Below are 22,907 nucleotides of genomic sequence, written 5' to 3' on the forward strand. Positions count from 1 at the left end.
ACTTCAGGGCAGCAGAGTAGCACAGTGGGTCGCACAGGTTCGATTCCCGGCTTGGGCCACTGTCTGTGCGGAGTCTGCACGTGCTCCCCGTGTCTGCGTGGCTTTCCTCCGGGTGCTCCGGTTTCCTCTCACAAGTCCCGAAAGTCGTGCTGTTAGGTTATTTGTACATTCTGAATTCTCCCTCTGTGTACCCGAACAGGCGCCGGAATGTGGCGACTAGGGCCTTTTCACAGCAGCCTACTTGTGACAATAAAGATTATTATTAAAAAAATATTAGTTCTATCCCAATCTCCGTGGATCCTAGTTGTCATGGAAAGGGGAGAAAGTGGCACTTCACTCAAACTTGGTTAGGCCTTTACTGTCATATAAATTTGTTAAACAGTAATCGGCAAGTGTGCTTTGTTTAATAATAACATAGACCTGATTTTTTTTGTGTAAAAGCAGCAATGAAGCTACGAACATTCGCTATTAATAAACAATATATCGGACAGTAACTTCCAACAGCCTGGTGTGCACAGTTAAATGCAGAAATCAAGAGATTGTTGCCTGAGGGATTCTGTTTCTCCAGAAACTTTGCTAGATTACTATCCTACAGAGAGACTTGACATTGAAATACATGGAATAGGATGAAGTCGATATACTTACAAGAGACGTGCCTATCTAATATGCCAGGAAAAAATGGGCTTTTCCATTCCAATGTAAGTGAATTTTTAATGGTGTGGTGAGCCTTAATTATCACCAAACACCCTCTCTGGCCCTGAAAAATAACTTTTGATTGTGTAGGATTCTTCAGTCTGATCGGTCACGAGGATACACAGCTACATGCCCTATTTGTACAGGTCCCAGATCTCTGGAAGAGGGCATTATGCTGTTTAGATTTCAAAACACTAGTGTAAAAATCCATAGCAAGTCTGTGAGCAAGTCTAAGCATGGCTGGTGTCATTCACTCGCCACTGATCACAAAATCCAGACAGTCACAGGTTTGACTCATTAATTTGAAAAGGGCTTGCAGATCTATCCTCTCAAGAACAGTAACTGGAGCCAAGTTAAAGCTGTCTGCTAAATTCAAATATTTTCTCAATTTGGCAAGAAAATCTCATGGGATGTTTGGATTTAAAGTTAGGAGTTTCACGGTAGCACAGTGGTTTGCACTGCTGCATCACAGTACCAGAGACCCAGGTTAAATTCCGACCTTGGGTGATTGTCTGTGTGGAGTTTGCACATTCTTCCCGTGTCGACGTGGGTTTCCTCTGGGTGCTCTGGTTTCTTCCCACAGTCCAAAGATGTGCAGGTTAGGTAGATTGGCTATGCTAAATTGCGGGGATAGGATGGGGGAGTGGGTCTGTGTAAGGTGCTCTTTCAGAAGTAGACTTGATGGGCCGAATGGCCTCCTTCTGCACTGGAAGGATTCTGTGATCTACATTCTATGACTAGCTTCTACTCCTGAGCAAACAACCAATTTACTGTGGCCACAATGAAAGTGAAGCTGGTTTGCGAGTTTTGCGAATAAAGATGGTTTGCAACTCCTCAGACACCATGTCAAATTTTTAAAAAGTTTATTAGATGGTTCTTCCAGGATGAATCCTATCGTGAATCTGGATGACATTTTATCGTCTCTGTGTTGGCATTACTTACTGGTCACAATGTAGAATTTGGTCATTTTTATCCTTGTCTGCTGTAATTTCTGCATTCAGTTTAACATTTCAACCAGTTGCCCATTAGTAATCTGCTCATCCCTATCCATAAAGTAGCAGCATCATTTTTCATACACAAATCAAGATCATCAAGAAGCAACCAATCTTATTGTGTATGTGATTTGGATCTGCAATATCATTTAAATATAAATGGGAATGACACTTTGCCTTGTATAATTTCAGAGGGTAGAAATTACTGTGCAGAATGCAAATGGACCAAATTATTCTCCCATCCATTTTAATAAAAGTGTTAACTTAGATAACATATATAAGTTCCACCCCTTTCACCTCCAGATTCCTCATGAACCGCCACTGGTGTCATAATCACTGTTTGCCAGCTAAGTGTTGATACAGTCTGATATTTGCTTTTAACATTAAAAGTACCAGCCCTGGAATTATACTCCAAGGGTGTGAATGTTTGATGCATTCACTTGAGCTTTCTCTCCCTCTGTTAAATAGATATTTTCAAAGGGATAATGTCACCATCAAAATAGTAAACCCAGAATAGCTTTTGATGTGTTGGGTATGCTGGGTCTATGTGGGCTGCATTTGATGCAGTGTAGAGAGAGACAGGCTTCCAACACTTGATGAGATGCAACACGATTTTATTTAACATCTAACTATAATACATGCTTGACTGTGGGTTGACACTATGCTGACTTGACTGGAGACCTGAGGCTAGCCTGACCAGACTTACTGACTACCACATGGTGTTTGTACTAGCTGCTGCTCACGAGCTCTGACTGTCTCAGAGGCTGGATCCCAAGAGAGTGGGAAAACTGGTGCCCTCTGGCTTTATAGTGGTTGTGTCCTGTCTGGTGATTGGCTGCTGTGTTCTGTGTGCTCACTGGTCATCCTGTGTGTCAATCACTGCCTGTCTGCACTCATCATATACATGGATGTATATTATGACAGCTTTTTCCCATAAAATAACTTCAAGGACATCATTCACTAATCTATAAATAATATATAAAACATAGACTCGGCCTACAACTTCCGAGTTCCCCGGTGTCGTATTTGGGGGTTAGCCCTATGATGCACTCGGAATTCTTCTTGGAAGTTCCCATGTTGAGTTTACCTGGCAACAACCCAAAACGGCTGACTTCTGGACAATTGCAAGGGCTGGAAACCATCCAGCAGAACTGATTTAAATCACTAACTTTGGACGGTTTTGCCAGTTTTACCCTTATAGTTACTCTGAAAGAGTTAGTTGAAAAAAACCTTCTGACTCCAGAACACCCAGACCCAGACTCACTCCCTGCACACAGACAAACCACACCACCCCCACACCCGCCCCCGCTGACCTGAACCCTAGCCCCACCCTCCCCCCAGGACTGACCCTCCTTCCGTCCTTGCCAGACTGAGCCCCCCTCCCAGACTGAGCCACCATCCGGCCCCACCCCCACACTGCACCATCCCTAAACTTTCCTCCTCTCTGTAAGGTGTTCCTTTAAACCTCCCCTTACCTCTCTGCACCCCAGTTTCTCTATGATACTTCTGCTGGGGACCGTTACACTGGTCCTGTCTCACTCAGCCAGAGTAAGGAAGGTTGGGCAAGACAGGGGTCTTTGCAATCCCAACACAGGTTAGTCTGGAGATAGTGGTAATCCAATGGAGATTGCCACCCTGCAGAGGTTACGGGCCAGAATATATAAATATAGCATTCTCTAACATTTTTAAAATTTCCCAAGGTGTTGCATTATAAGACATTATAAGACATCACAGAGAAGATTGACCTAGCTTTTACATCAGCTGGCCAAAAAAGTAGGTTTAAAGGAGTATAATAAAAGACCATAGAGGTGAAGGGGTGGAGAAATTTAGAAAGGAAATTCTAAACTTTAAGGCCTAAGCAGTTCAAGGTGGTGGAGCAAAGGAAATTAGGGATGCATAAGATGCCAAAAAGTTTTCAAGGATTGTAGGCTGAAGGAATCTCAGATGGGGAAGTGGCGAGGTCACAAGGGAATTTCAAAACCAACAAGAAGATATAATTTCAACTATAATACTTCCAACATTAAAAGTCCTGTTAGACCTCCACAAAGTATCTTGCTAACTTGTGAACAGCCAAGATCGATTGGGTCGTACATGAGTGCCCTCAACAGAAACACGTTAGTAATGAGCAAGGACTCATTGTTAATGATCCATTACATTGTTTTACCCAATATTACATGATTGAAGCATTTACATTTAACAGATGTTAGAGATACTGGTCTGTAATTTAATGAAAATTACTTATTGCATTTTTTTAAAGAACTGGGGAATAGTTAGTGGTCTCCAATCATATGGAAACTCTCTTATGATGGGAGGTAAACTGAAATGTTGGTTCCAACCAATCAGCAGTCTCTTTTACACAGTAGGATGAAATTATAATAGCCCCAGTAATCTTTATAGCTTTTCTTTTCCATTTAATCACTCCCTCCAATTTAATGGAAATTCCCTTTATATAACAGTAAATGATATTCCTGCAGTTAGCCTGAATCACTAGACTAAATATCCACTCCCTGTAGCGCAGAACACCAAGGCTGTTGTATGTGCCATCTACAAAACAAAGCAACTCGGTAAGGGTTCTTCAGCAGTGCCACACAAACCTGCAATGGCCTGCCCGCTAGATGAACAAGGGCTAGATGGGGCAGCAAGGTAGCACAAGTGGCTAGCACTGTGGCTTCACAGCGCCAGGGTCCTAGATTCGATTCCCCGTGGGTCACTGTCTGTGCGGAGTCTGCACGTTCTCCCCGTGTCTGCATGGGTTTCCTCCGGGTGCTCTGGTTTCTTCCCACAGTCCAAAAACGTGCAGGTTAGGTGGATTGGCCATGTTAAATTGCCTTAATGACCAAAAAGGTTAGGAGGGGTTATTGGGTTACAGGGATAGGATGGAAGTGAGGGCTTAAGTGGATCGGTGCAGACTCGATGGGCCGAATGGCCTCCTTCTGCACTGTATGTTCCATGTTCTATGTTCTAGATGCATGGGATCACCACGACCTGTGAGTTTCCCTACACCTTGGAAATATATCGCTTCCTTCATTGTTGCTGGGTCAGAACCTCAGAACTCACTAGCAGCACTGTGGGTGCACCTTTGCCACACAGACTGCAGCGGTTAAAGATGGAGAGTCATGGCCACCATCTCAAGGGCAATTGGGGATAGCAATAAATGCTATTAGCCCACAAACTGAAAATTATTTTTCAAAATAGCTGTGAGTTATAAAACCAGATGGATAATACTTGCTCAATGAGTGAATTTTATCACCAGATTCCATCGTCCAACACTGAGCTCCTTCTACTTTTTAAAGTAGATTTTAACATGTATCAAAATTATATTGACGGTTTTCTGATTCGTTCAAATGTTCCTACGAATAACATGGGTTTTTCTGAATTAATTAATTAATTAACCAAACTAATTAAACTAGTACTGCTGCTTTGAAATCTTTGTTTGACATGCATGTTATATATTATTTCTCCTACGCCTTAAGAAAGGACTTGAATTGATATGGTGCTTTTCACACCTTTAGGTCATACCTAAGCATTTCAGTCAACTAATTGATTTAAAAATGTGTTTAAGTTTCCAGGAGTGTAGCTAATTTTCACACAACATAGTCCCAAAAACAGCAAATGATGCAAATACTATGGGTCAATGCCAGGAGTTTTCATGATATTAAATGAATGGATAGGGTAGTGTTATGGACAGGAGAGGGACAGGCAAACTACTTATTTCATCTCACCAGCTTTCCATAAATAAAAGGTGTTTTGAATGATTTCTAATGTATGCTGTGGTGTGTTTGCTTAAACCCTCGATTTATGTGATCCAATTTACTAATAACTCGCAGCAAACCGGCATTACAATTAACTCAAAAGGTTAGTTTATTTCACATTCAAAACCCACAGGAGGAGTGTTCGCAACTTCACAGTCCATTACCTCACGTGGGGCCTCACGGTAGCATGGTGGTTAGCATCAATGCTTCACAGCTCCAGGGTCCCAGGTTCGATTCCCGGCTGGGTCACTGTCTGTGTGGAGTCTGCACGTCCTCCCCGTGTGTGCGTGGGTTTCCTCCGGGTGCTCCGGTTTCCTCCCACAGTCCAAAGATGTGCGGGTTAGGTGGATTGGCCATGCTAAATTGCCCGTAGTGTAAGGTTAATGGGGGGATTGTTGGGTTACGGGTATACGGGTTACGTGGGTTTAAGTGGGGTGATCATTGTTCGGCACAACATCGAGGGCCGAAGGGCCTGTTCTGTGCTGTACTGTTCTATGTTCTATGTACACATCCACACAGTTGGGGGGATAGAAAAAGGAGCTTTACAATTACGGATAGTAACAGTACAAGAACCGCAGAAATGAATATTAGTTCACGTGGTTTCAGAGTCCAAGAAGTCAACGTCTTGTGTTTCCTTCGTGGCTGACTTCAGTCCTGATGAGTTTCTAGTTTAAGGTAACAACGTGAAAATCATTGAAACGAATGGCACTGCAACACGATGGGCTTTCTGTGCTTAGATCACTTGGCAGGTATTAATCAGAGACTTTTCAAATCAAACAGACTTCAAAGAGTTGAGATATAATTATCAGCTGCTTGCTCAGTCGATCGACTGGAGTTGATGTTAAAATTGCAGTCTGCCTGTGATGCCAACGACTTAGGATGCGATTCAGCGACCCCATTGCGCTCAGCATGGATCCGGGCACAAGTGTCACTTGCATTGCAGGAAGCGCAGCAGCCAATTTATGCACAAGGTCCCACAAACAGTGATGTTCGCTGGCGGTGGGGTTCTCTGGTCCTGTGGCAGCCCCCCCCCCTTCTCCCCCCCCTTCTCCCCCCCCTCTCTTTCCCCCCCCCCCCCCTCCCTCCCCGCCCATGGGCTTCCCAGCGGGGAGCTTCAATGGGAAATCCAGTTTACAGGAACAGAAATCCTGCCACCAACAAATGGCGCACTGCTTCCCGCCGCCGGGAATACCGCCCATAATGTTTGTTAAGTTGCCAGGACACCAGGGAAGATCACCCTGCTCTTTTTCAAAAAGGTGCAGCCGATAAACCATTTATAATGTTGAGAAAAGCACTCCCACTGTATTATCACTGTCCGGTTCCATTTCCATCACGGTAAAGTTGGTGAAGTTAGAGTGCCACACATGGATAATTCCAAGAAATGCATTGAAAGGAGAAAAATAAATTTTAAAACGCTAATGGGACATACTAAATTTAATCAGAGTACTCAAAATGGAAGAATGTTACTTAAAATTGAGGGCTGATAACCATTTGTTATGTGGATGAAATGTAAACTGACCACTGCCATGGATGCCCCCATTGGGGCAGCACAATAGCATTGTGGATAGCACAATTGCTTCACAGCTCCAGGGTCCCAGGTTCAATTCCAGCTTGGGTCACTGTCTGTGCAGAGTCTGCACATCCTCCCCGTGTGTGCATAGGTTTACTCCGGGTGCTCCGGTTTCCTCCCACAGTCCAAAGACGTGCAGGTTAGGTGGATTGGCCAAGGTAAATTGCCCTTAGTGTCCAAAATTGCCCTTAGTGTTGGGTAGGGTTCCTGGGTTATGGGGATAGGGTGGAGGTGTTGACCTTGGGTAGGGTGCTCTTTCCAGGAGCCGGTGCAGACTCGATGGGCCAAATGGCCTCCTTCTGCACTGTAAATTCTATGATCTATGATGGGAGCGCTGCTTTGCACACTGAATACGATTGGCCGGAGCAGCCAGTTTGAAGAAAGTAGTTTGAATGAAGAGCAATGGAATTGAACACTGACCTTGCAGGGAGTGAAGTAAAAGCGAAGTCACAATAGCCCCAGGTAACCATAGGCTGCTTTCCCCTTTGAGGGGGGAGAGCTGACTGGTGGTGATTTAACCTGAGGATCACCTCTGACGAGGGGCAATGTTGAGAAGGCAGGCCTTCATTCAGGGAAGCACCTGTAATCACAAGGTGCTAATTGTTGGCAAGGGCAGTCAGTGATTAGTTTATGTAAATGTCTTTAAAACAATGCCACATGAAACATTCTGTGTATGTGTCATCAGGGAGTCTGTACAGCAGCCCGAGTGAGGTGCCACCTCCATACATATGTTCGAATGAACAGCTGGAAAAAGTTGAGTCTTGGTCGCATTATTTGAGGAGGGAAATAGTTACATTAGAGGCAGTTCAGAGGAGGTACACTTAATTGATCCCAGAGATGAGGGGCGGGAATCTCCCCTACCCGGCGGGGCGGGGGGGTCCCGGCGTAGCGGAGTGGCGCCAACCACTCCGGCGTCGGGCCTCCCCAAAGGTGCAGAATTCTCCGCACCTTTAGGGGCCAGGCCATCACATTGAGGAGCTAGGCCCGTGCCGGAGTGGTTGGCACCACACCGACTGGTGCCCAAACCGGCTCCAGCGGCCTTTGACGCCCGGCGCCAGGGCTGGCTGAACGGCCTTCGCCGGTTCGCGCATGCGCCGGTGCGTCAGCTACCGCTGACGTCACCACCGGCGCATGCGCGCTGGGGGATTCTGGGGGATTCTCTTCCACCTCCGCCATGGTGGAGGCCGTGGCGGCTGCGGAAGAAAAAGAGTGCCCCCACAGCATTGGTCCACCCGCCGATCGGTGGGCCCCGATCGCGGGCCTGGCCACCGTGGGGGCACCCCTGGGGTCCAATCGCCCCGCGCCACCCTAGGACCGCAGGGGCCAACACGTGCCGCCGATCCCGCCGCCACCAGAGGTGGTTCAATCCACAGCGGCGGGAGAGGCCACCCAGCGGCGGGACTTCGGCCCATCGCGGGCCGGAGAATCACCACAGGGGGCTCGCCGATTGGCGGGTGGTGTTTCCGGCCCCCACCAATTCCCAGGTGGCGGATCATTTCTGCCATGGCGGGGGCGGGATTTTCGGTGGCCCCGGGCGATTCTCCGACCCTACGGGGGGTCGGAGAATTTCGCCCAAGGGGTTTGACTTGTGGGGCGAAATTCTCCTACCCCACGGCGCATGCGCAAACCGATGAAGGCCTTCCGGCCAGCCTCGGCGCCGGGCGCCGGGCGTCAAAGGCCGTTGGTGCCGGTTTTGGTGCCAGTCGGTGTGGTGCCAACCGCTCCGGCGCGGGCCTAGACCCCAAAGGTGCGGAGAATTCGGCCCGACGCCGGAGTAGTTGGCGCCACTCCGCTACGCCAGGGCCCCCCGCCCCGCCGGGTAGGGGAGAATCCCACCCGTGAAGAGAGATTGAGCAGTTTAGGCCTGTACTCCCTCGAGTTTGGAAGAATGAGAGGAGATCTAATTGAAGCATATGTGCGAAAAGGTGCTGACAAAGTAGATGTAGAGCAGATTCTTCCTGTTGTGGGGCAATCTAGAACAAGAGGTCACAGTTTTAGAAGATGGGTAGCAGATTTAAAATAGAGATGAGGAGAAATTAATTCTTTCAAAGGGTCGTGAAACTGTGGAATTCACTACCCCAGAATGCGGTGGATGCTGGGTCAATGAGTATATTTAAGGAGGAGATAGACAGATTTTTAATTAGTAATGGTTTGAAAGGTTATGGAGAACGGGCAGGAAAATAGAGTTGAGGCCGAGAGGAGATAAGCCATGATCGTATTGAATGCCGGAGCAGGCTCGAGGGGCCGAATTGCCTACTCCTGCTCTTGAGTTCTTGTTTTCTTATGTTGTTGTCTGTATGTGGGGAACTGAAGAGGGATTGAGCACCTTTTCTACCCTTTCATTTATCAAGCTCTTCGCCAGAGCCTGGCCACTGCTCTGAGTCTCAATATTTGATATGAGCAACAATATCTGATGGCTCAGTGAGTAACTGGAATGTTCAGATCACAATGATCCCCAGTTTGATCTCTGCATTTCACTGAGTTGCTTACTGTTGTTTGAGTAGCAGCAAAGACACCAGTCCTTCCTGATTTAGAGACAGGAAAAATTTAGCAAGAGACAATGGTCCCATTCACCATCAATCAGAAAATGCTCCATTTGGATGATTGGTGAAGAGAGGACTTGGTATGGTTGTGTTCTCCTCCTTATAGGGGCAGCACGGTAGCACAAGTGGATAGCACTGTGGTTTCACAGCGCCAGGGTCCCAGATTCGATTCCCCGCTGTGTCTGTCTGTGCGGAGTTTGCACGTTCTCCCCGTGTCTGTGTGGGTTTCCTCCTGGTGCTCCAGTTTCCTCTCACAGTCCAAAGATGTGCAGGTTAGGTGGAGTGACCATGCTAAATTGCCTTAGTGACCAAAAAGGTCGGTGTAGACTCGATGGGCCGAATGACCTCCTTCTGCACTGTATGTTCTATGTTATTATTTGTCAATATTCATGTCCCAAGTTCACATACAGACCATTAAGATCAGATATGGGCAGGGGTTTGTGAAGGGAGGGGGGTTGGTGTTGCTCGTTGTGCTCTCTCTCTAATTGGTTCTGTTTATAGCGGTTAATATGGTCGCCTTCCATAATTCTAATTACGTTTGCTCAAGAGTCGCCAGGTATCTTTCGATACCGCCACAAGGTTCAAAACCGAATCCTGATCAAAGACTCGATACACCAGTTAGTAAGTTCGAAATCAATGCTCATTTATTTACACACACAGTTAATTATACTCATGCACAAACTCTACCAACTAAACTATCACAACTACTAAAGCCTATACGCCTATACTTAGCTGTGGGCGCCCACTCAGTCAGAGGAACAATGGCCGTTGTCCGGTTCTGAGGCTGCTGCGGTCGAGCTGGTACGGAATAGTAGCTAGGAGCGTCTGTCTCGTAGCGTGCGTTGACTTTGGACATACTTGTTCTGGTGCAGCTGCTAGGCAGGTCTCTCGTCGCTGAGAGCCAAGGCCAAGAAGAATGATTCTCTCTTGGGGGCTTCTTCTGTTGCACGTTCTACTATGGGTGTAAAACGCGTTTCTTGGAGTGTATTAACACGCCTCCGTTTAAAGGCCGTGTGCTTAACACTACTAGGCTCTATGTATGTATTTTCAGCTCAGGAGTCGCCAGATGCCGTATAGACACCTCACAAATATTCCAAGGTCAGGTTCAAAGTAATAAAACGATACACCGATTAGTAAGTTCCAAACGATCAATATTTATTATACAATTATAATAAATACGCATGCACACGCTAAGGGACTAAGCTATGACTAAACTAAGCGATCAGAATACTTAACTAAACAGGAACAGGCAAGGTCAGGGAGCGAGGCCTTCGTTCCGATCTTGGTCTGCAACCTTCAGAGAGCGTGACGGTCACTGGGGGTCTAGAGGGCCTGGATCGCGTAGCGAGCGTCGTATTGGCACTTACGGTTCGGCGGCTGGTGCTCAACGGCTGGAGTCAGGATACAGGTCGAAGTTCTTGGTCAAAGCCGGAGCACGAAAACAACAGACAGGACCATGGGTGGGGGTCTATCTTTTATAGGGGTCCCCAATGTCCGTGCCTTTCCGGGGCGGGCTTTACCTTCAGGTATCGATTGGATCACTCCCAATCGATATCTTTTGAATTCCTCCAATGTGAGGGTCTTTCTTGATGGCGGGGGCGGTTTCTATAGTGGATACTTCTGGTGCCGCTCTGTCTGGACATCCACTTAAAGTATCTTATTCAAACCCAAATGTTGCCATTGTGTGTGCCTAGATCTGGACTGCCTCATTAGTATGCAAAGCGTTTTGCTATTATCACCTTTGGTTTGAGATCTTCCACCTGGCCAGAAACTAGGTTTGCTGCTTGCAAAATGCTAATGAGTCTTTGCAGACTGCTGCCTTGGCTAAACTGCTTTTTCCCTGCAGTCTTAGCGATTCTCCATCTTGTTTAGTCCAGTGTCCATTTTAGGTGGCTACAGTGGCTACACTTCTTATACCGCTTTTGGGCGGTCCTTGAACTTGGTCCCAATTAATTGGGCCATATCCTGATCATTGGTATCGATTTCCTCCAATAAAGGGGTGGCTGCCCTGATTGCTGGGCAATCCAAATATGGGATAGTTGGCCGTTGGCCTGCTTTGTTCTAGTCTCCTCTGGCGCCTTGGTGTCTGCTTTGGTATCGTTTGCTTAAATGTTTCTCTTTTGTCCCCGGAGGTGGCTCATTAGTATGATAATGGTTTTGCAGTATCGGTCTTGTCTGGGAGCTACAGCTCCAATCAACAGACAAACTTTGCACCTGCTTGCTTTCTCAGCATTGTCCATTTTGTAATCGGGACGTGGCCACTCCAGGTGGCTACATAGGTCAAGTGAGAAACCCTACTTCACATGAGTTTGTATCTTCATAGGTGGATAATTGGATAGAAAGAGGAATAAACATATTTCTGAAAAACGAGACATGCTGTCAAAGCTTTTTGTTTTGCACTCATCAGAACAGATTTGTAAGAAAACCAAACATCAAAAGGGAATTTAGTTATCCAGGAGACATGAAGATGGTTTAAACAGATTTATTCTAAACTCAGAAGTAAAGGCCCACCCACGGCCCACAAGTACTCCAGCCCAGAACTAACAGACACCCAGTCCGGGTCTGGAAGGGCATTTAAAGGGCTCGGTAATGAGTTCCCTCTGGGCAGGCCTCTGTCCATTATCATGGGAACTCGTACTCCATGAGCGCCACAGGGAGATCGATAAGTGATTCCCTGTGATCTTTGTGAGGGTTATCATAGGGAACAATAATTTATACTGGACAAGAAGATTGTGCTGATTGGAGAGAGGGAGAGAGTGAAAAAGACTCAGTCATTACAGATAGTTCTGAGGTTTTTCCTACTGGCCATTCGCAAACCAGAAATCACAGAGACCGAGGAGCAAGTAACTCCAGACTCAGTAGAACCATAGAAAGGTTAAGGCACAGGAGGAGGCCATTCAGCCCATCTTCTCCATGCCAGCCCGAGAACACGCAGCTGCCCTTTCTAATCCCACCTTCCTGCACCCGGTACATAGCCCTGTAGCTTACAGCACTTTAGTACCAGATCCAGGTACTTTTTAAAAGGGTTTAGTGTCTCTGCCTCCATCACCAACTCGGTTGAATTCCAGACTTCCACTACCCTCTGCATAAAAAAGTTCTTCTTCATGTCCCCTCTACCTTGAATCTAAGTCCCTTGATCCTAGAATTCTCCACCAAGGGAAACAATTTTATCCTTTACACTCTATCTCTTTACCCTCATAATTTTGTACACCTCAATAAAGTCACCACTTAGCCTTCTTTGTTCCAAGGAAAATAACCCCACATGATCCAATTTCTCCTCATGTCTACAACATTCTTGTAAACCTCTTCTACACTCTCTCCAGAGCAACACCATCCTTTCCACCAAGTTGAAACTCTGTGACTGGAGAACTCTGAAAACTTTTAAACTTTTGGTCCCAACCACAAATTCCACATGTGACTGGAATTATCTTGGTGCGTTCTCTGCCTATCGGAATAAATCTGCCTGAATTATATTAGGGGCTCCATCATTCATTGCTCATGATTCACTGCCATGAACAATAATAGATCATCTTATTTTTTGTAGCAAGTTCTTTGGTAGTCAATAAGATCTATATTTTGTTGGAAACGAGTGACCGTAGATTGAACAACAGATCCCAGCTCTCCCAGGTTTGGAGAGAGACTTGCACTGGCACCAATTAAACTCAGCCCCAATTTAGTGATGGGACGTAGAGTGAAGATGGCTTCAAAGATGCCATCTTTCCAAACCTCAGCAAATTGTTCCCACCTTCGGACATCTATCTTTCACTGTGATTCAGAGTCACTGTTAAGTGGCTTCAAATTTATTTTGCTGGGCACCACCATCTACCTTCCCAATTGTCAATTTTAAGGTATCAAGGGTGTAAATGAAAGAAGATGAGAGAATGTGTACAACACATTAGTGTTAGTGAAGCTCTGAACAATTTCAGGTCCATTACATTAACTTCTCTCTAATAACCTCACACTTGGATAGTAATCATTCAAATTTATAGCCCAGATAAGTTTTATGTGAATTATTCCCTGGAAATGTTTTTGTTTTCTTCAATTTGACATCTGGCAAGATTAAAAAGATTTGATTGACTTCACTTTTGCCCGAGGGTTCTTGTACCGATGCGATTTTAACAACAGGAGTTGATTTGTCAACTGAACTCTGTTTGTTTTATTAAACTCCCTCAGAAACATAATAAGCAGCATTTAAAGGCAAGATTAGATCACAATAAGAGAAGCACAGCTGCTGTATAGAAAACATGGAACATCGAGCTATTTTATCCTAAGGCCCACATTCATCAAAGAAAGCTAAGACATGCCCTGAACAACTAGAATGGGTTGTTCATAATTCAACAAATCTAACAAAACAAGATCCCGGCCTAAAAATGTAATGATATTACTCCTATTGAACAGGAGTAAAGGGAGAGCAATGGCATCCAATATGGAGAGTGGCATTCACATTCTCAGCTGGAAGTGTAGCACCTAACATGTTGGTGCAAGCATCAAAAGTAGTGCAAAGACCCATACCAGAAATACATTGGACCCTTTTTATATGTAAATAAGGGGGCCATAGCCTGTTTGATGCCTTCTGTTCCGAATGGAGCTGATGCTGGACCATCAGCCGGTACAAGATAACCAGATCAATATCTGGCCTACCAGGCCTTAAAGTGAGTTCTTAAGGCCGCCACCAAAAAAGATAAATTAAAATGGAATAATTACCTAATCATGGAACTGTGACGTGTGTAGTGATATCATGGTTGTGTTGTAATTCACCGACTGACCACAAGGAGTCTTATTAGGAGGTAAGTGAATGTTCGAGTCAGGTGATCTTAGACTCACTCGGGAGCTGGGAGAGAGGTTGCTTATGCAAGATCATACTATTATTCAATCTGTTGTTTGTATATATTTGACCCACGGTTATTGTTAATAAATTGTTTATAGTTTTAGCTACAAGTATTCTTGTAATATAAATCAGGCAACCCGACAAGAACATTACAAGGTGGAGAAGTGTTTCTCCCGATTCCACATTAAAACCGCAGGCCGCTCTTGCTTAGCTAGTCACTGCAACCCTCCTCCCAGCTGCTGCTTCACCCCCTCCCTCCAGTTTCTACCTTTCTTGCAATCATTTAACCCCCCCTTGTTGTTTTCTCCATCTTGATCCATATTAAAAGGTAACCTCAGCGATGGTGACCATGAAACTACCATTGATTGTCGTTAACAACCCATCTTATTCAATGGGCCTACATGTGACTCTAGACTGACAGGTATGTGGTTGACTCTTCACTGCCCTCTGAAATGGCCCAGCAAATCACTCAGTTCAAAGACAATTAGGGATGGGTAACATATACCGGTCTTGCCAATGGCGCTTTTGTCACAGTCACATAGCATGTCATTTGTGTCCTTAATGAGCCCCTATTGTGTGTACATGCATGCCATTGTAATGCAAAGGTGCTCAACAGAGCAAGGGTTAACTTGTGGGGCAGGAGAATAGCACCACCCATGGTACGAAGCATAGTCACATGGTAATAGGCTCAGAGAATGTCCTAGAAGGAATCTACCTGCATGGGAGCAGCACCAAACATAGCAGTAACTGGGATCTGTAACTGGTTAAATGCTACCAATAAAGTGTTCATGTTTAACAATACAAGTCACAAGAACTCGTCAATGAGACACCAAACAAACCCATAATATAACAGATCCATTCTGGTACTTCATAGAATTTACAGTGCAGAAGGAGGCCATTCGGCCCATCGAGTCTGCACCAGCTCTTGGAAAGAGCACCCTACCCAAGCCCATACCTCCACCCTATCCCCATAACCCAGTAACCCCACCTAACACTAAGGGCAATTTGGACCCTGAGGGCAATTTAGCCTGGCCAATTCACCTAACCTGCACATCTTTGGACTGTGGGAGGAAACCAGAGCACCCGGAGGAAACCCACATACACATGGGGAGAACGTGCAGACTCCACACAGACAGTGACCCAAGCCGGGATTCGAACCTGGGACCCTGGAGCTGTGAAGCATTTGTGCTAACCACTATGCTACCGTACTGTGGCAGGGTTCTTATCTATCTGTTGGTGGGATTCAATCGTGGAGTTACAAGAAAGATGGGCAGAGATTAGGGAGATAACAACACCTTCAATGGCTTTGGAGAGAAAAGGGAGGTTGGATTGACTTTGCAAGCATAGAGGGGTCAAGGTTTCCTTTTCTGAGGAGAGGAGATGATGGCAGATTAAAGGGCGAGATGGACAACATCTGATGAGATAGAACCATTGACTTAGCCCCTGTCCTAACTAACCAGTCATGTGCTGTAAAAGGATCAAGATTGAGAAAGCACAGATTCAAAGTGATTTGCAAAAGAAACAAATGTGATGTGATAAAAATGATTCCCTCACAATAAGTTGGTTCGGGTCCAGGCACTGCCTGGACATGAGGAGGCAGGTTCAATTGAGGCATTCAAGAGGGTAGTAGATGATTATTTTGTATAGAAACAATGTTCAGGGGTATGGGGAAAGGTTGGGGAAATGATACTCAGTCAGAATACCTGTTTGGAGAGCTGCCACAAAGACAATGGGCTAAAAGCATCCAATTCTGTGATTCTGTGACCGCTCAGGATTTCCTTACAGAAATCGGGTGTGGAAAATCCTAAATTGTGAGAGCTGGGAGCCGACTTGGATTTGTTGGCTGCATTGATATTATTTTTGAATTGATAGGCCTGAATTTTACACTCCCCCGTCCCTCCAGCACATTCAGTGGGTTTGAAATAGCAGGGAGTGTAAAATAGCACGGAGGAGATCCCCTCTGGGATCCCACCTGCTCTGACCTGAACATTGTCTTACTACGGGACGGGAAGGGCCACAGGGAAAAGTCCATGCATGCCCCTTAAGAGCCTTTTCCCACCTCAGTATGTAGACTGGCGGGTGCAAGACATAACGGGGTGTGGGGGGGGGGGGGGGGGGGTGTTGGTGGGGGGGGGGTGTCGGGGGGGTGCAGAATAGAAAATTTGAAATCCTATTTCTCAGGCCGGGAGGTTGGGCAGAGGGTTGTTTCCATCAGAAACCCCCTTCTGGTTGGGTGTACCTTCCCCGCAAGGACTGGACATTTCTGTATCCAGCCTATCCACCGATTTCCCAATCATCTCCCTGACAACTGTTCTGTAGCCACCTGGGTTGGCCACTTCCCCACACAAAATGGAAGAACACAAAGATTACAGGGAAAAATGGACATTGGCAAAGAAACAAGCAGTCTGCAGAATCCCCTGTATTCTAGCTTCCACAGAAACCCGACAGAATTGTAACTAACAAGCTGCGCATATTAAGTGAGCGATTCACGGTGATTCCCAGGCACAATGGACACAACAGTTAACTGCAATTGAAACATTCTATGGAAGGTCAGACATTCCGGCGCCTGTGGAGTCTAAGACAAAGGACACCAATAAGGTGTAAGGAACCGCCCGGTGATCGAGGAACGGCCCCGTTATTGGGGAAATTCAAATCAATCGATTGGGAAGAGACCCAACCGATTGCAGGTTTATAGAGGGTCCGCCCAGAAGGATGTGAAGACCCTGGGACCTATAAAAGCCAGGTCCCAGGACTGATTCGCTCTCTTGACCAGTGCTCTTCTTGACAAGCCGGCCCTCCCAGCAGAACACCTTTGCAGTAGAAGAACCTTGAGAAGGAGAGGCCTGGTCAGCAGCCACCATCAAGTAAGTGTCATACAACGCACGCTACGAGAGCAGACACTCCTGACCCCTTTAGTCCACACCAACTGGAAGCCTGCGGATCCAGGACAAAGCTAGAGGCCGTTGTTCCCTGATCCAGCAGTTCCCTTATTCCAGATAAGTATTTGGCCTGTTAGTGGTAGGATTAGCCTAGTCTTTTAGTTTTATATGCATAATTAGTAGATAACTGTATTATAATAAACATGTCTTGTTTGAACTTACTAACTGGTGTTTTGAGTTATTGGTCTGAACTTGAACTTGAATCTAGTGGCGGTATCTGAACGATACCTGGCGACTCTAGAGCAACAGTTCCCCCGCCCTCCCCCCGGACCCCTGCCACCTTCCTGGCCTTCATGACCTGACACTTGGGGCGGGATTCTCCAATCCCCCGCCGGAGTGGAGAATCGCCGGGGGTCGGCGTGAATCCTGCCCCCGCCGTCCTCCTAATTCTCCCACCCCCCCCTAAAATTTGCCCTGGCATCAGTCGCACCACCTGCCTCAGACAATGGCGGGGTCCGGCGCGACTCAGTGGGCCCCGGGGCTGCCCGAATTCTCCGGTCCACGATGGGCCAAAGTCCCGCCGTTATTTGCCGGTCCCGCCGGCGTAAATTAGAGTAGGTCCCTTACCGGCGGGACCTGGCAGCATGGGCAGGCTCCGGGTTTTCTGGGGTGTCGCGGGGGGATCAGGCACCGGGAGGTGCCCCCGCGGTGGCCTGGCCCGCGGTCGGGGCCCACCGATCCGCGGGCGGGCCTTGACCGTGGGGCACTCTATTGTTCCGCACCGGAAGCCGTGGTCCTCCGCCATTCCCATTGAGGAAGCGAATCCCTCTGCGCATGCGTGGGGATAACGCCAGCATGCGCTGGCGCTCCCGCAAATGCACCGACTCGCGCCGACCGGCGGATGCCCTTCAGCGCCAGTTGGCGTGGCGCCAAGCCCCTTTCACGCCGGCCGGTGTGGCGCCCACCACTCCGGGGCGGGCCTAGCCCCTGAAGGTGAGGAGGCCCGATGCCGGAGTGGTTCACGCCACCCCGTCCCACCGGGACCCCCACCCCGCCGGGTAGGGTGCAATCCCGCCCATGGTCTCCAGTGTAGGACTTCCATCCAAATGAGGCCAGACATTCTGCTTGTTGCCAATTAACGCTCATTCGAGAGTAAAATGGCAGCGGGCATCTCGCAGTCCCTGCCGACTCTCCAGCTGGCAGGTGGCAAGCCCCTGCCATTCTACAAATTCAGCCCATAATGTTTTTCGCATTAGAATAGAATCTGTCACCCAGGGGAGCACACAGCAACTTAGTACGACACAGATTGGCAATGTTGCAAGTTAGTGTAGCTGTTGATGTTCAGATAACCCTGGATTTGGTTAGCTGAAATAAACATATTAATTGATATGTTGATAAACTGCTTCAGCAGCACATATACTAAAATTGGAACAATACAGAGAAGATTAGCATGGCCCCTGAGCAAGGTGGATATGAAATTTGTGAATCGTTCCATAGAATCCAACGAAAGAGACACAGGAACGTACGGTAGGATACGAATGAACAAAAGTTTATTACAGTATAATTACAATAGCAAACAGCTCCTCACCTTGAAGGGCCAACCCTGCATGACCTACACCCAGGATGGTATTTTTACACTGAGAGATTATCCCTATTAAGAGGAAATACCACCCCCTATTACTTGGGGAGTTCATACTCTATGGCAAAGATGGGGAATCTTATGGAGCATAGTACGTTTACCCGGAGGGGACAGTAATGCCTCTCCCTCGCCGGTCCGGGGTGAGTCGAGGCAGGGGCCCTCTTGATCGCTTAGGGAGCAGACGATAGTCCAGCATCGATAGGGTGGGGCCGGAATATGTGTAATGCACCAGTGACCACCGTTTCGTGTGGAGGGCCGAGGTGGGAGTGGTGAGGCCAGTAAGGGTGCCAGCATTGATGGTGGCTGGATGACTATGTCGGGTAGGCTAATGTCCTTGTCAGAATCGGAGTTCACCGAGGAGGTGTCGGGCATCTCAGCCTCCTGGACCTCGAGGGGTGAAGGTGATGGCAAATGGGGCGGTGAACTGGGTGGTGCTCTAGCGGGGTGATCTAGGTGGTGGCAGTGCCGGACTGGCGTATCCTGAGCCAGCTCGGGAGGTTCCTACGTGCAGTGGCAGATGTGGTCTAAGTAGCAGTTGGCACGGACCGAATAGGAAACCGGGCCAGTTGCCCTGAGCACTACACCCAGGATTCATGTGGTGCCAGTGGGAAAATTCCAAATGTAGTCGTCGTCCCCGGCTTGATGTTGCGCAGCTGCATGCGCCGACCAGTATCCATCCCTGAGCGGTCCTATCACTGGCGGATCCATGCACCGATATCTGGCATTTTGAGGGTTAGACGAATCCTGAGCCGGCATCCCATCAGTAACGGAGTGTCAGTGCAACTCCCATGGTGGCATGAGGGCATGAGGGTTTGGATGGTAACTGAAAAGGAAGCAGGCCAGCCACATCTCCCAAGATCCGGTGGTCAGCTTCCTCATGGCCCACTTGAAGGTTTGGACTGCCCTCTCGAGGTCGTGTGATACAGGGCAGTCCGCATGTGTCGGATTCCGTTCGAGGCCACAGATGGCTCAAACTCTCTGCTGGTGAAGGGGATTTCGTGGGTACTGAACATGTTCCTCAGTCTGCCAATGCTCACCTTCGTGATCACGGCTTGCACCTTGTGGACTTTGAGCACCCACCATGATGAGGATTGTATTCCCCGGGAATGGGCCATCGAAGTCTATGTGAACACGGGATCAAGGTTTTCCAGGCCACTCCCAAGGGTGCATTGGAGCAGTAGATGGGGCCTTCTGTTACTCCTGGCAAGAGCCGCAGTGCTGGGCCACCTTCTCTATTTCGGCATCTATTCCAGCGCACCAAACATAGCTGCGGGCAAGGATCTTCACCTTAGCTACCCCCGGGTGTCCATGCTTTGTAGCTAAGGCGTGCGACTGCATTCCGGGACGACCATCGATGTCCTCCATAACAAAACGCCGTCCTCCAGGCTAAGCTCCGGGGGCTTTGTCGAATAAGACTGCATATCGTCGGTCAGGGCTCTGCGATCGAGGTGGGTGCTGGCGCCCTCGTGGAAAGGGGCAGGCGGCTCAATACGTGATCATGCGGGATCTGTGTACCTGGGTGGCATTCCAGTATGTATTCATATGCTGCCAGGAGTAACGCCCACTGCTAGGCCCTGGCTTACGCGATCGGAGGAATCACCAGTTCCTCCTTGAATAGCTTGAGCAGGGACCTGTGGTCCATATAGACCGTGAATACGTAGCCGTAGACGTCCTGGTGGAACTTCCGCATGCCAAACACAACAGCCAGGCTCTGCTTTTCGACCTGGGCATAATTCCACTTGGCATCGGCCAGTGTGCGAAAGCCAAAAGCGATCGGCCATTCCGATCGGGCATACGGTGTGCAAGAACAGCCCCCACGCCATAAGGGGAAGTGTTACCTATGAGGAGAAGTGTTTTTTCTGGGTCGAAGTGCGTAAGCAGCTTGCAGGAAGGAGCTGCTGCTTGTCCACTTGGAACACCTTCTGTGGCAGGGGGCACTATTCCCACTGGTGCCCTTTCTTCAACAATTGGTGCAGTGGGCTACGCAGCATGGCTAAGTTGGGGATGAATTTTTCAGTAATAATTGATGAGCCCTTAGAAAGAGCTGAGCTCGGTATGACCTTGAGGGATGGGAGCCTGCCAGATCGGATACACGTCTGTCTTCCACCGGGTGAAGGTCATGCCTGTCTACCCGGTACCCCAAATAGGTGACCTCTGGGGCGTTAAAAACACATCTCTCTGCGGAGGCTAACGGCGGCCTGTTCAAACCGCCGGAAGACATCGGGCAGGTTCTCCAAATGCTCCTTTTCTGAGGCCCCGGTGATGAGTAGGTCGTCCATGCATACTTTGATGTGTTGGGTATGCTGGGTCTGCGAGGACTGCGTTTACCAGAGCAGTGAGAGAGACAGGCTACCAGCACTTGTAGAAGTACAACTCTATTTTATTTAACTATGAGCTGTTAAACATACTTGCACTGTGGGTTGACACTATGTTGACTGGAGACCTGAGGCTACCCTGACCAGACTATACTGCTGGCACATGGTAGACATTCGTGTTGCTCATCACGGGCTCTGGCTGTCTCAGAGGCTGCATCCAGAGAGAGCGGGAAAACTAGTGCCCTCTGGCTTTGTAGTGGCCGTGTCCTGTCTGGTGATTGGCTGCTGTGTTCTGTGTGTTGATTGGTCATTCAGTGTGTCAGTCAGTGTCTGTCTATGAACCACCATATACTTGTGTGTATATTATGACATCTCCCCGTTTTTGAAAAACTTATGTGTCCGTGGCAATAAATAGTGTGGTATGTGAATGTGCCTGACTGTATAGAGAGCATGTGAGCATATTTACATGACCATGATCCTGGCTATATACAAAAATCCTAACATATTTACACGGGAAGGTGTCTAGTGCAGATAGAGTATATGTAACAAAACATGGGATATAAATAACAGTATGTACAAACGAGCGAACGAAAAACCAGGGTAACAAAACAGTCAGTTCATGAATTCAGTCAGTTCATAAATTCAATCTGTTCATAAATTGAGTCTCTGTGGTGGGCGACGAATTCTGGTTGACTGCCTCAAGGGTGGGTCGGGGGCCGCCTGCTCTGAAATGGGCGGGGCTGTGTCAGTCGCAGAGGGTGGCAACAGAAGAGGTAGATCTGCGAGCTCTTGGAAGGGCGTCCTGAGGGCGAGGCAGGACACCACGATATGGCGGCGAGCGTGGAAGGAGCCGCAGTGCCCGCTTTTTACGGCAAAGAAAAGAGCCATCCTGCATACATACCAGAAATAATCTGGGGGCCACTTGCTTGATTGCCACAGCGGTGGCAGACCAGCCACTTTCAGGAAGCTGAACACAAACCTGGTCATCAGGAACGAGAGCAGGGAGATCCATGGCGCGGGCGTCATACGCCGACTTGTGTTGGGCCCGAGATAGTTGCATTCTTTGCAGGACCGGAAAGTTGTCCAGGTCTGGAATGTGTATTGCAGGCACTGTTGTCCGTAATGTGCGGTTCGTTAACAATTGTGCTGGGGACAGGCCAGTGGCCAAAGGAATCGACCTGTAGGCTAGAAGTGCGAGGTAAAAGTTGGAACCCGCATAAGCCGCTATGCACAGGAGTTGTTTGACAATGTGTACCCCCTTTTCAGCTTTGCCATTCGACTGGGGGTAGTGGGGACTTGAGGTGACGTGCGTGAAATTATACCGCCGGGCAAATTTGGTCCACTCCTGACTGGCAAAACACGGGCCATTATCGGACATGACCGTGAGTGGGAAGCCATGGCGAGCAAAAGTCTCCTTGCACGCACGGATGACCGCTGTCGATGTGAGGTCATGCAGCCTAAACACCTCTGGGTAGTTAGAGAAGTACTCCACAATGAGGACATAGTCCCGGCCTAGTGCGTGGAAGAGATCAATGCCAACCTTGCTCCATGGGGACGACACCAATTCATGTAGCTGCAAGGTCTCCTTTGGCTGAGCTAGCTGGAACCGTTGGCATGTTGGGCAGTTGAGAATGGCGTTGGCGATGTCCTGGTTGATGCCAGGCCAGTACACTGCCTCACAGGCCCGCCAGCGGCA

The 22,907-nt window shown here is 48.0% G+C and overlaps 1 non-coding gene across 1 annotated transcript; it reads left to right on the top strand.

Annotated features, from left to right (window-relative positions):
* The first annotated feature begins 18,656 nt into the window (after positions 1-18,656).
* On the top strand, positions 18,657-18,758 carry LOC119952517. The gene has a single exon (XR_005457883.1). It is a non-coding gene; the product is annotated as a U6 spliceosomal RNA (small nuclear RNA).
* The last annotated feature ends 4,149 nt before the right edge of the window (positions 18,759-22,907 follow it).

This window comes from Scyliorhinus canicula, chromosome 17, assembly GCF_902713615.1.
Source record: "Scyliorhinus canicula chromosome 17, sScyCan1.1, whole genome shotgun sequence".
Taxonomy (NCBI): Eukaryota; Metazoa; Chordata; class Chondrichthyes; order Carcharhiniformes; family Scyliorhinidae; genus Scyliorhinus; species Scyliorhinus canicula.